Raw genomic sequence first — 12,517 nt, forward strand, 5'->3', positions numbered from 1 at the left:
TTTTTAAAGATGTTGCTTTAAAAAAAAAGCCTATAAAATGGGCAATGCTACAATTCTGTACAGCAATAAAGAGAAAAAAATCCTTCAAAGACTGGACTGGCTTATGTATGACATCCTATGTCCAGAAGACTAACGGTATCAAATTTAGTTGTCAGCTGACAGAGCTGAATTTCTGACATGTGGCATATACTAGAGTCTCACAATGAATTCCTCAGGGTACCTGTGCCACAAAGCCTGCTAGAATCAGCCTACCCCAAATTTAATCCTGACAAAATTTTTTTTCTGAACCCCCTTTTTTTAAATTTTTTTTTTAATGTTTTATTTATTTTTGAGACAGAGAGAGACAGAGCATGAGCAGGGGAGGGGCAGAGAGAGAGGGAGACAGAGAATCCGAAACAGGCTCCAGGCTCTGAGCTGTCAGCACAGAGCCCGAAGCGGGTCTTGAACTCACAGACCATGAGATCATGACCTGAGCCGAAGTCAGACACTCAACCGACTGAGACACCCAGGCGCCCCTGAACCCCCTTTTAAAAAAATCTTTCAGAAAGCAGCAAATTTTAATTGCTGTTTTCTGAAAGAAAGAAAGAAATTTCCAATTAGGATATCTGAAACAGACCCACTATATTCTAAGCACCTTTGTAAAAGGAACTACTATTAAATATACAAGTTTTCTGAATATTACAGACAAAATTTAGGATTCTATTCAGTTACATGGTAAAGAATACATTTTTTTGGAGCAGCAATTTACCTTATTTTAAGTATCAGTGTTCTTACTTGACAGTTAATTTTTAGTTCAATGTAAATAAATAAGACCTGGAAAAATAGTTTGTAATTTAGGATGCTGTACTTCATATCCCATAATTATTGTTATGTCCTCCTCAGGAATGTAGGTCGAGGATATCCTAATTCTGTCTGACATGTTGATGAGAACTTGATAGCGAGGAATTCTTTTCACTGGCCTAAAAATATAAAAACATGAATTAAGAGGTCAAAAATGGGAGTTAATATATTATCTATATTACAAAATTGTGTAGGAGGCAAATACTTTACTATTCATTCCTCAAAAAACCCACTGTATAAATTAGTTTAACTAAAATAACATTTAATATTTTTATGCATATTGTATTTACAGCCAAATGGCTCCTACCAATAATCTAATGTGGTTTAAATTACTTTACATGTTCAGTTTTGTTTCAAAGACTAGATGGGGCACCTGGGTGGCTCAGTTGGTTGAGAGTCTGACTTTGGCTCAGGTCAGGATCTCACAGTTCATGAGTTCGAGCCCCGCGTTGGGCTCTGTGCTGACAGCTCAGAGCCTAGAGCCTGTTTCAGATTCTGTGTCTCCCTCTCTCTGCCCCTTCCCTACTCATGCTCTGTCTCTCTCTATCTCTCAAAAATGAATAAACATTAAAAAAAAATTAAAAAAAAAAAAGACTAGGATTCACAGTGGCTAATCCAAGTCAAACTGTTCTCGGGGTGAGGTAATAGATATTTTTCAAGAGGGATGATTTGTGCTATTTTATTAAAAGGATAATACCCTTGGGGCGCCTGGGTGGCTCAGTCAGTTAAGCATCTGACTTCGGCTCAGGTCATGATCTTGTGGTTCATGGGTTTGAGCCCCGCGCCGGGCTCTGTGCTGCCAGCTCAGAGCGTGGAGCCTGCTTCAGATTCTGTGCCTCCCTCTCTTTCTGCCCCTCCCCTGCTCGTGCTCTGTCTCCCTCTCTCTCTTTCAAAAAATAAAAAATTTTGGGGGCGCCTGGGTGGCTCGGTCGGTTGGGTGTCTGACTTCGGCTCAGGTCATGATCTCGTGGTCTGTGAGTTCGAGCCCCGCGTCGGGCTCTGTGCTGACAGCTCAGAGCCTGGAGCCTGTTTCGGATTCTCTGTCTCCCTCTCTCTCTGCCCCTCCCCTGTTCATGCACTGTCTCTCTCTGTCTCAAAAATAAATAAACGTTAAAAAAAAAAATTTTTTTTAATAAATAAATAAATAAATAATTTTTAAAAAAAGAATACCCTTTTATAACTTGTTTATCAGGAGGGTATTTATGTTTCAGCCACTCTTCTGCTGGAGATCTGGCTTCAATATCTCGACCAACAATTACTCCCAGATAGCCATGGTGATTGTGGATGATCACCAATCCCACCTCAAAATAGTGTCCGGCCTATCTTAGTTTCCATACTAAGGGATGAAAAGCCCAGGTGGCAGGACAAAGTGCTAGCCTAAATGATCCTGAAACCAGTAAGTGATCCCTAAATTTAAAATAAGAAATCCTCCAAATATCATGCTACTTACCATCTGGTGGGTGGTGGAATGTGTGTGTGTGTGTGTGTCTATTTTTTAAAATCTGAAGATTGTATCACTTATCCTCTGCTTCCCTTCTGCAAACAACTTTGAGCAAAGAGTTAAAAACAGATAAATAGTGCCAACACTTCATACATACATCAGGTTTACACTGATCACGTTAATTACATACTTATGTTTTATCTGTCTCTATATAAGACTATGAACTCCTTAAGATCTGGGCTATATCTTAAACATTTCTTTTCCCACTATCTGGCTAATAACAGGCTAAGAAGAGGAAAAGCTGGCTGTCAGATCTTTTGTTTTATTCCCTATCAGAGGGATAGCGTTTATAGCAGAGTACAATGCTGGTACACATAGAAGTAGGGAAGGAAAATGCAAAGCACTGGTTCTACAACGTATGTTCAGAATGCCCATTTTATCTCTAAATGGGTATGCTTTTATTTCTCTAAAGTTTAGCTTTCTCAGAAAATAAGTCTGTGGCTATGCAAAAACATGTTTTGTTGTCTAAACTAATCTCTTAAATTATTTCAGAACCTATATTCACTTTAAGCTTACAGATCTAAGCTATAGGCTCTAAGTGTCCACCTCTGCCCTTTAGCCACCTGCACAACTGAGTTATTATCACTTGTGCCACACATGCCTCACCAATAGAACAAAATACACTGCTCAGGGAAAGTTGCTTTTGAAATTCTGACTGCAACCACTATAAAAGTGCATCTAATAAATTAAGTTAACTTTTAATAAACAGATGCTTAAATTGAATTTGTTTCCATTAGCATTAAATTTTACTTTCAAAGCTTATTTTAGAAAACCATATTTGTATTTAATAGCAATAACGCATTTGTAGTTCATACAAAAAGGTTTGTTTTCCTTTTATTGAATCAGTCACAGTTACTGTAATTCATTTAAAAAGAATTGGTACAACAATTCAAATATATCAACTCTAGCCCAAGTAAATAGCATCAAAAGAAAATTTTTCTTAGTTTATGCTAAATTAATCACGGAAAGTCTAAGATATTCTATATTGGAGGGGGGGTAAGGTATAATTAATGCTGAATGTCAACCAAATAAAATACAAAATTATTTTTAATATATCAAGTGTTTCACCAGCTCAATACTAAAGTAAGCATAGATTTCTTTTTCATCATCATTGTACCTATTTCTAAAATTATAAAGATGCAGTGATTACAAACTGATGTGTCTCTACAAAGAAGCCAATATGAATATGCAGTAGAAACCTTTAAAAGAATGTACTTGCAAACCATAGAGGTCAGCATGTATTTGAGGAATGACTATATTGGTTTCATTCTGTAGGAATGTTGAGATTTCATAGTACCCCAAAATGTTACTACTCTTAAACATTACATTCATTTAAAAACATTCAATTGTTTACTACTTCATTTGAATAATAATTATCTCATGACTATTAAATTCAACACCGTGGAAATGTTTTATGTAAATGTTTAGACACTTCATTAACAAATATTAACTAATGATTTTTCATATTATTTGGGAATAACTCTGGAAACATAACACTGCAACAACCACACAACTGAATAACTATGAGAACACCTGCAGCTCTGAGATTTGTACAGATTCCAGCCACTTACCCCACCCACCACAGTAGCCCTGATGGCAGGAATAGTAGAAACCCCAGCAGTATCCACACAGCCACCCAACTACTGCTTTGCTATGTGTGAACAAGTGTGTTCAGAAAGGGAACATGGGAGTTGGGAGAATAATGAACTTTTTTGAAACATAGCTATGGCATGATAGGGGTAATACCACTTCCAGAGGTAAAAATGGAGGTTGTACTTTCTTTGCTTAGTTTTCAGTCCACTACTTATCAGAACTATTATTTACACTTAAAAATTTTTTTAACGTTTATTCACTTTTGAGAAACAGAGAGAGTGTGAGCGGGGGAGGGGCAGAGAGAAGGAGACACAGGATCAGAAGCAGGTTCCAGGCTTCCAGTTGTCAACACAGAGCCTAACCTGGGGCTCGAACGCATGGACTGCGAATCATAAACTGAGCCAAAGTTGGACGCTTAACCAACTAAGCCACCCAGGCACCCCATATTCACGCTTTTTGAACACCTGTAGATAAATGCAATGCATCTATATACCTAAGTGAGTATGCAGACCTGAAAGAAAATGTAAATCTAAAGAATTTTTAAAAATCATGATCAGGATTATGGAATGTAGTGTCACTGTAATGCTACACTTGCAACATATGATAAAGGGGCACAAACTAAAAATGCTTGAAATTAATAAAAAAAAAAAAGAAATCACTTAAATTTTAAGTATTTGCTTTCAAAAAAAAAAAAGAATTCTAAATACCATTCTCATTCTCCCCTTCTTATCCTGTCTCACAAAGTGCTATTTCCCATGAATGTTCCCTGTCTAGTCATAGAAAGGATAAACAGCCTAAAAGCTTACACGTAAGTGCCCTTAACTGAATCAGCCACATCACAAATAAGGCCAGACATCTTTTAGTTTTTGCCACTGAGAACTCAAATGAATTATGATGGAGAGGTTTTCATGACTAATTTGGAAAAAAGTGGATTATGTGTTTGAAACTATTTATCAAGTCTTTAATAATAGTGATGGAAACTAAGGAATATTGGTTTACCTAGAGCATAGTTCCTTTTTCATAATCTATCCTCATTTCTAGCCAAGCCTAAAATAATCTGGGACAAATGGAATAAATATCAAGTTACCTAATTATTTCTTACAGTTTTTCTCATTCTTCTTCTTAAATAAGAATAAAATCACAAAAATGTCAAAAATTTTATTTTTATTTTCAAGGTTTGCAATGAACTTTGGATAAATCTTCTTAAATTTGTAGTGCCTATTAAACTATTCTGTTTACTGATGCCTGTGGTCAGTGATATCCCTTGGCCCATAATTATTTTTGGACCACTCTTCATTCCCTAGTGGTCGTGATGCTTTTAAATTCATGGATTTACACTATTATCTGAAAAGTTATGTAAACATTTATGTGTATGTATATAGCTAGACAGACATATAAATCTTCAAAATAAAAGCATTACTCTTTTGCCACATCTGCCATTACTCCTAACACTACAGTTGAAAGAAAATGAATCTGCCTCCTCTTTTTTAAAAGGAAGTAATTATCCTTACTCTTAGTTCTCTGCCTTTTAAAATATTTATGCAGAAAAAACATGGATTTAATAAGCATTAAATCTAGATGACTAGAAACTAGGTAAATCTTCCACATGGTCAGAAAAGACCTTTCCTAACTTCCTTTATTTTATACACAAAATCTTCATTCAAAATATATCTTGGAAAGGGTATGTGCAAGTCAAGAATCAGATTAGGACTCAAAGGTAAAATGTGAAAGCAGATTTATATCACATAAACGTATACTACTTTATCTTTAGTAACCAGTCTTTCATATGAGTCATCCATGCTTTCATTCTTTGGTATGCCCATCTAAAACCATTCCAAAAATCAGAAAGCACTAAAAATAAATAAAATGCTTAAAATATGCATATTAATATATAGCAAATGATGCTGCTTGTTACATAATGTCTAGCTGTCATCTGAGCAAAGGACTTGTCTTTTTTTTTTTTTTTTTCTTCTAGAGAGACAGACAGTGGGGGAGAGGGACAAAGGGCCAAAGGGAGTGAGAGAAAATCTTAAGCAGGCTCCACACTAAGTGCAGAGCCCAGTACATGGGGTTCAATCCCACAACCCTGGGATTAGGACTTGAGCCAAAATCAAGAGTCAGACACTCAACTGACTGAGCCACCCAGGCGCTCTGAGAGGGGACTTGCCTTTCATCCAACGACACTGAGTTGATCTGTGCGAAAGTTAAGAGAAGACAGATCTCTCTTGTAAAACAAGAGTATTAAAATACATAAACACACACACATTCTGTATCATGACCAGTAAATTTTCTCTTTTTCATGAATAAGGTGTCAGAACTTCAGATTATTGTATCACAAGAATATAATCTATAAATCAGAAAAGTATAATCTGGCTACATAACATTTTTCTGCGTTTCTATAATAATTTTATTTTTCCTTACAGTCAATTTCCTTTTCCCACAAAGGCTCTTTTTCTCATTTTGTACATGCTTATTTTTTTGTTACATGTTTAAAAGGACTATAAATCAGATAAAATTTATTGTTCAGAAAAAACTTTTTGGAGCATATTTGTTTTTAGAAAGTGAAATACATCTTATAGGGCAATGAGTCACCTTTGGAATACTTTGGAGCTTTTTTGGGGTCAACACTGGTCTATTCTAATGGTAAAAAGAATTCTAAAACCCTATATACCAATATTTAGCATTGATATGTGATTTTATAATAATATTTTGCTACTGTTCTCTAATGTCCCAAGAACATATAAAACTGCAAACAAAATAATGGAGGCTGAGGGTAAAATCCAGATTTGGGGCAGCCAAGAAACTTACCACATCCTCTACCTCAGCCCTCAACGACATGACACATGATGCCTGTCTGAAGTAGCAAGAGTAACTTGGGTATTTCTCTCCCCCAAAGGATAGGTCAAATATACACCAATAAATTGCTGAAAGTAAGATTTTTGTGTATGGCAGAATAAACTACTCTCAGGTATATGGAAGGATAAATATTCTTTTTTTCTGAATATGATTTCTTTTCCAACTACATAGGGAAATGACAGATGAAATAGATAAAGACAAATTAAGATCACTTTTCCATTATCCTCACAGTCTTGCTTCATCTTCCTGGAGATAAAGCTAAAAAGTAAACATTTTTCAGAAACTACACTTTGTCAACTAAGGTTATTAAGTGATATTATTTCTCTCCAAAATTGTCTGAGCCCCCATTTCCCCATCAGTGCTCAAGCTAGTGTTGTTTTTTTTTTTTTCAAGCTAGGTTTTACGAGATTTGAAGAAGAGTTCCTCTTTGTTCTTAAAACTAACTGAAATTTTTAAGTAGTCAAATCACTCAAATATTGTTGAAAAGTATTCTATTAATCTAAACAAATAGATTTAGTGTTACAATTTACTACACCATCCTCTTCTGCCCTCAGGTAAAAGGAGGGACGATTTAATTACAAAGCTTCCACTACAAAAGGACAATGCATACTGATCTTGGATTGGTTTAGTTTACTTTTGTTTTCAAATATTTACACTAGGATGATTATATCAATGTGTTAGGAGGTTTCTATTCCTGAACTTTTTCAACATAAATAGTAAGATGTGCACTTTTTAGTTTCTTTATTTACTTTGAGAGAAAGAGCACAGCAAGTGCAGAAGGAGATTTGGAAGGGCAGAGAGAGAAGGAGAGAGAGAATCCCAAGCAGGCTCGGCACTTTGCACTGAGCCCGACTTGGGGCTTGATCTTACAGACCTTGAGATCATGACCTGAGCCAAAATCAAGAGTCAGACATTTAACCAACCAAGGCACCCAAGCACCCGACATGTTGTTTTATATACTTTATTTGCCAAAAGCCACTACATTGATTAATCATTATTTTCTGCCCTGCAATCCCAAAATATTTTATTAAATAACATGTAAAGGTCTCCTCTGAAGGATGGTAGCAATTTTTTTTAAGGATGAAAGAAAATAAAAGAATTACAATACAACACAACTTTTTTTTTCCTTTAAGACTGTGACAATCGCTCACATACCCCAGAGACAAAACATTGCAAGGGTAGAGCTGTCTACGGAAAATAGAGCTACAAAACCCTCAGTACGCTATTTGCAACAATCTCCACAGTAATAAGTCTTCTAAGATGCTTCTCTATGTAGTATTATCAAACAAAAAGGAGGAGAACATGTTTACTCACCCTTAATGTGAAAATTCCTTTAGCAACATTTGCATGTGAAACAACAAATGGTTTTCCAATTACTACTGCCAAACTCAGAAGGTTACTAATTTTTAGTTTTTGGCATTTTTACTTTTGGATTGAAAGCTATTATAAGCATTACCAGGTCATTAGGTTTCTTCCCAGCTATTACTCGATTTAAAATAAATGATAAATAGCTTAACTTGGTTCCCCTAATTCAAGCACCCAATCTTCCACAAAACTTGGGTTCACTTAACAGGTGTCTCACATTTGTGAGCCCAGAAAGCTTACTTCATCTATGCAGCAAAAACAGTTAAAGAGACATCTTAGACTACCAGAAAAGCTTCCCTCACTAGGATTAGAAGATACTTTCTTAAGAGGGGACGGAAATTCCTGAGACCCATTTAATCCATAGTTCCTGTATTAAAACAATAAAAGGTTAGAACTTGGTACAGAATAAAAAATTGAGAGAGCCTAATTACATTGGACTTTTCTGCTGACTTGAGCTCTCTCACTCTGGTTACTAAGATGGCATTTGTCGGTCAGTGTAACATAGCTGCCTACGTTTTCCCTGCGGTGTTCATCCGCCAAAAGAACTACTGGTTTTAGACATGTAGTGGGGCAGAAAATCAATGTGCTATCATTTTTTAAGCTGTCATTTCTCACCTTCAGCTGACTCTTCACCAACAGTAGCCTGACTGGTTTCTCTCCTTTCAACTTCTTTCCCTGCATCTGGTTTGTTTCTTGATTTACATGCAATCCTGGAGTTGAAGGACCACAGAGGTCAACTCTGGGCCCACCTTCTACTTAATCCCAAACCTCTTCTACAGCATCTTTGATGAATGGTCTTCAGCGTTACAGAATTGGTAGAAAACTATAAAGAGTAATAGCATAAAAAGCCAGTCTTGGGACTAGGGAGAAAATATGAAATAAGAGGGGAAAAGTATATATTGAGGAGGAGGAAAACTACTAATTTTTTTTCAATATATGAAATTTATTGTCAAATTGGTTTCCATACAACATCCAGTGCTCATCCCAAAAGGTGCCCTCTTCAATGCCCATCACCTACCCTCCCCTCCCTCCCACCCCCCCATCAACCCTCAGTTTGTTCTGTTTTTAAAGTCGCTTATGCTTTGGCTCTCTCCTACTCTAACCTCTTTTTTTTTTTTTCCTTCCCCTCCCCCATGGGTTTCTGTTAAGTTTCTCAGGATCCACATAAGAGTGAAACCATATGGTATCTGTCTTTCTCTGTATGGCTTATTTCACTTAGCATCACACTCTCCAGTTCCATCCACGTTGCTACAAAAGGCCATATTTCATTTTTTCTCATTGCCACGTAGTATTCCATTGTGTATATAAACCACAATTTCTTTATCCATTCATCAGTTGATGGACATTTAGGCTCTTTCCATAATTTGGCTATTGTTGAGAGTGCTGCTATAAACATTGGGGTACAAGTGCCCCTATGCATCAGTACTCCTGTATCCCTTGGGTAAATTCCTAGCAGTGCTATTGCTGGGTCATAGGGTAGGTCTATTTTTAATTTTCTGAGGAACCTCCACACTGGGAAAACTACTAATTTAAGGGAAAGCAGACAAATAACAGATTGGCCTGAAGGTCAGCACATCCTTCTCTTTCCCTGAATTGTAAAGATTTTAACCTAGCTTCTCAGCAAACCCACCATGTGTTCATGTATTAAGAGTGTCTGTATGTTTTCTAAAGTACATCAAGGATCCCCCTGAATGCAAGCATAATTTAAGAGGCTTTAAAGCCAAAATGCTGGCTTTAAGTACATGAAAAATGCACAAGAATTCCAAAACTGTACATCTAAACATCACTGGTGAGTCGCACATTTCACTACCTATGAGAAGGGCCTTAAAAATAGGGGTGCCTCCCCAATTTTAATAGCAGCACTATCAACAATAGCCAAAGTATGGAAAGAGCCCAAATGTCCATCGATGGATGAATGGATAAAGAAGATGTGGTATATATATACAATGGAGTATTCCTCCGCAATCAAAAAGAATGAAATCTTGCCATTTGCAACTACGTGGATGGAACTGGAGGGTATTATGCTAAGTGAAATTAGTCAGAGAAAGACAAATATCATATGACTTCACTCATATGAGGACTTTAAGAGACAAAACAGATGAACATAAGGGAAGGGAAACAAAAATAATATAAAAACAGGGAGGGGGACAAAACAGAAGAGACTCATAAATATGGAGAACAAACTGAGGGTTACTGAAGGGGTTGTGGGAGGGGGGGATGGGCTAAATGGGTAAGAGGCATTAAGGAATCTACTCCTGAAATCATTGTTGCACTATATGCTAATGTGGATGTAAATTTAAAAAAATAAAATAAACCAATTAAGTAAGATTAAAAAAATAGGGGTTCCTGGGGGGGCTGAGTCAGTTAAGCACCCTATTCTTGATTTTCCACTCAGGTCACGATCTTGCAGCTAGCTCTGCACTGACAGCAGGGAGCCTGCTGGGATTCTCTCTCTCCCTCTCTCTCTCCCCCTCCCCAACTCATGCGCGCACACGCACACGGGCACGCACGCGCGCGTGCGCGCGCGCACACACACACACACCCTCTTCCTCTCCTCTCTCTCAAAATAAATAAACTTAAAAAAAAAAAAAAACTCTTACTCCGATAACAATAAAAAGGTACAGAGGCTGAGATGAAGTCCAGATAGAAGGGGAATGTATGGCTTACTTAAAATATATTAACCAATTACAACGTGTGGAGCTTATTTGGGTCCTGATTCAAACAAACTAAAAAAATATTTACGGCAGGAGATATTTGGAAATTTAAATAGTGCCTAGATGTTTGTCGTTATTTCTATATGTTTGCTATTTTCATAATATAGTTGTTAAAAATGGCATCTTTCCATTATAGTATGCTGTTTCTGACAAGAATATAGGGAATGGGGGGAAGAAAAAGCAGGAAAAGACTTGGGTGGGTCACAAAGGATAGACATGCAGAGTCTGAAAGGCAGGCTGAAGCCCGATGCCAAGCCTAGACATGTGTCTGGGTAAACAGCAGGCTACAGTGGAGGGAAACTGGAGTCGCTCTCGGATAAAGTGCGAGGTCCATGACAGGGAAGAGGGCAAGTCTGGAGAGTGGGGGTGTGATCAGGTCACAAGAACAATGAGAAGAGGATACTGGTTTCTCTCCGCATAAAAACGTGATAGATTATCAAGAATGTATTGAAAGTCCACCATGTACCGACCACTGTCCTGGACATTATGGAATATTCAAGAGATATACACGTCCTAGAACTTGGCTCAAGAGTCAGCATCACTACAAAATCACCAGAGCAGACTATTCACAGAAAGTAGTGGCCTAGGTGTTAACATTCGACAGAAAAACCTATTTCCGGTTGAGTCCACAGTTACTGACGGAAGACTTCTACTGATGTAGATCCAGGTTGTTTAAAAGCCACAAAACAGGGGCACCTGGGTTAAGCAAGAGCCTCTTGGTTTGGGCTCAGGTCATGCATGATCTCTCAGCTAGCAGAGTTCGAGCGCCACGTGGGGCTCTGCGCTGGCGGTGCGCAGCTTGCTCAGGATTCTCTCTCTCCCTCTCTCTCTCTGCCCTTGCCCCGCTCACACTGTCTCTGTCTCTCTCAAATAAATTAAATTAAACTTTTTCTAAAAAAGCCACAAAATACCTGAAGAAACTAACCAATGGGATGTAACAAGGGGAGGAAACCTGACATCGACCGGAAGAGAGAAAGGTGCGGACCATAAAGCACAAACCAAACTTTGAGAAAGATAAACACCTGTCCTCTCCGAGGCCGACAAAGGCGCACTAAAATATGCACGTCGCCTCCTTCTCCCTCACCCCAAAATACCTGAAATGACGCAACAGAGGCAGAGGGCGCCGCCATCGCCCAGGTTCCTCGTCGATCCTGTTCAGGGGTCCCAGAGAGGAGGCCCCTCGCGGACCGCGCCCTCAATCCGCACGCGGCCCCGCGGCCCGGTGCCCTAAGGAAGCAGGCGGATGAGAGCCAGGGGCCTCTGCCAGGGTGCCCCCCACCTGCGCCCTAGTGGTCTAGCCCCGGCTCCCGCTCCTCACTTCCGGGTGGGGCGCGACGGGAGGCTGCGGGCACGGCGCGGGCGAAAACCGCGCTCCCTCCGGCGGGGCGGCTCGGGCATCGCGGCGGGAGCGCGCTGCACACGGAACCGCCGCGCGCACTCTTCTGGAGGCTTTAGCGGGGCTAGGGCGCCCCCCCGGGGGTCTGAGCCGCACCTTCTCCGCCTGCGGAGTCGCCCGGCCCTACACGGCGTCTGTTCTACCGAGTCCACCCAGAGCTCCCGCTCGTGTGGTGAAGCGCCGTCCTAGGCGGTGGCTCTGCCCTCTTTTGCCCACTGGTAGTGCCAAGTGGCAGGATGGCCTTCCTATCCG

At 39.1% G+C, this 12,517-nt stretch overlaps 1 long non-coding RNA gene across 1 annotated transcript; it reads right to left on the minus strand.

Annotated features, from left to right (window-relative positions):
* Positions 1–825: 825 nt before the first annotated feature.
* Positions 826–9,092, minus strand: LOC125938650 (uncharacterized). Its single transcript, XR_007462761.1, has 2 exons — positions 8,771–9,092; positions 826–959 (listed from the first exon to the last, which is right to left on the minus strand). It is a non-coding gene; the product is annotated as an uncharacterized LOC125938650 (long non-coding RNA).
* Positions 9,093–12,517: the final 3,425 nt, after the last annotated feature.

Source organism: Panthera uncia (assembly GCF_023721935.1).
Source record: "Panthera uncia isolate 11264 chromosome B2 unlocalized genomic scaffold, Puncia_PCG_1.0 HiC_scaffold_24, whole genome shotgun sequence".
In the NCBI taxonomy this organism is placed as follows: domain Eukaryota; kingdom Metazoa; phylum Chordata; class Mammalia; order Carnivora; family Felidae; genus Panthera; species Panthera uncia.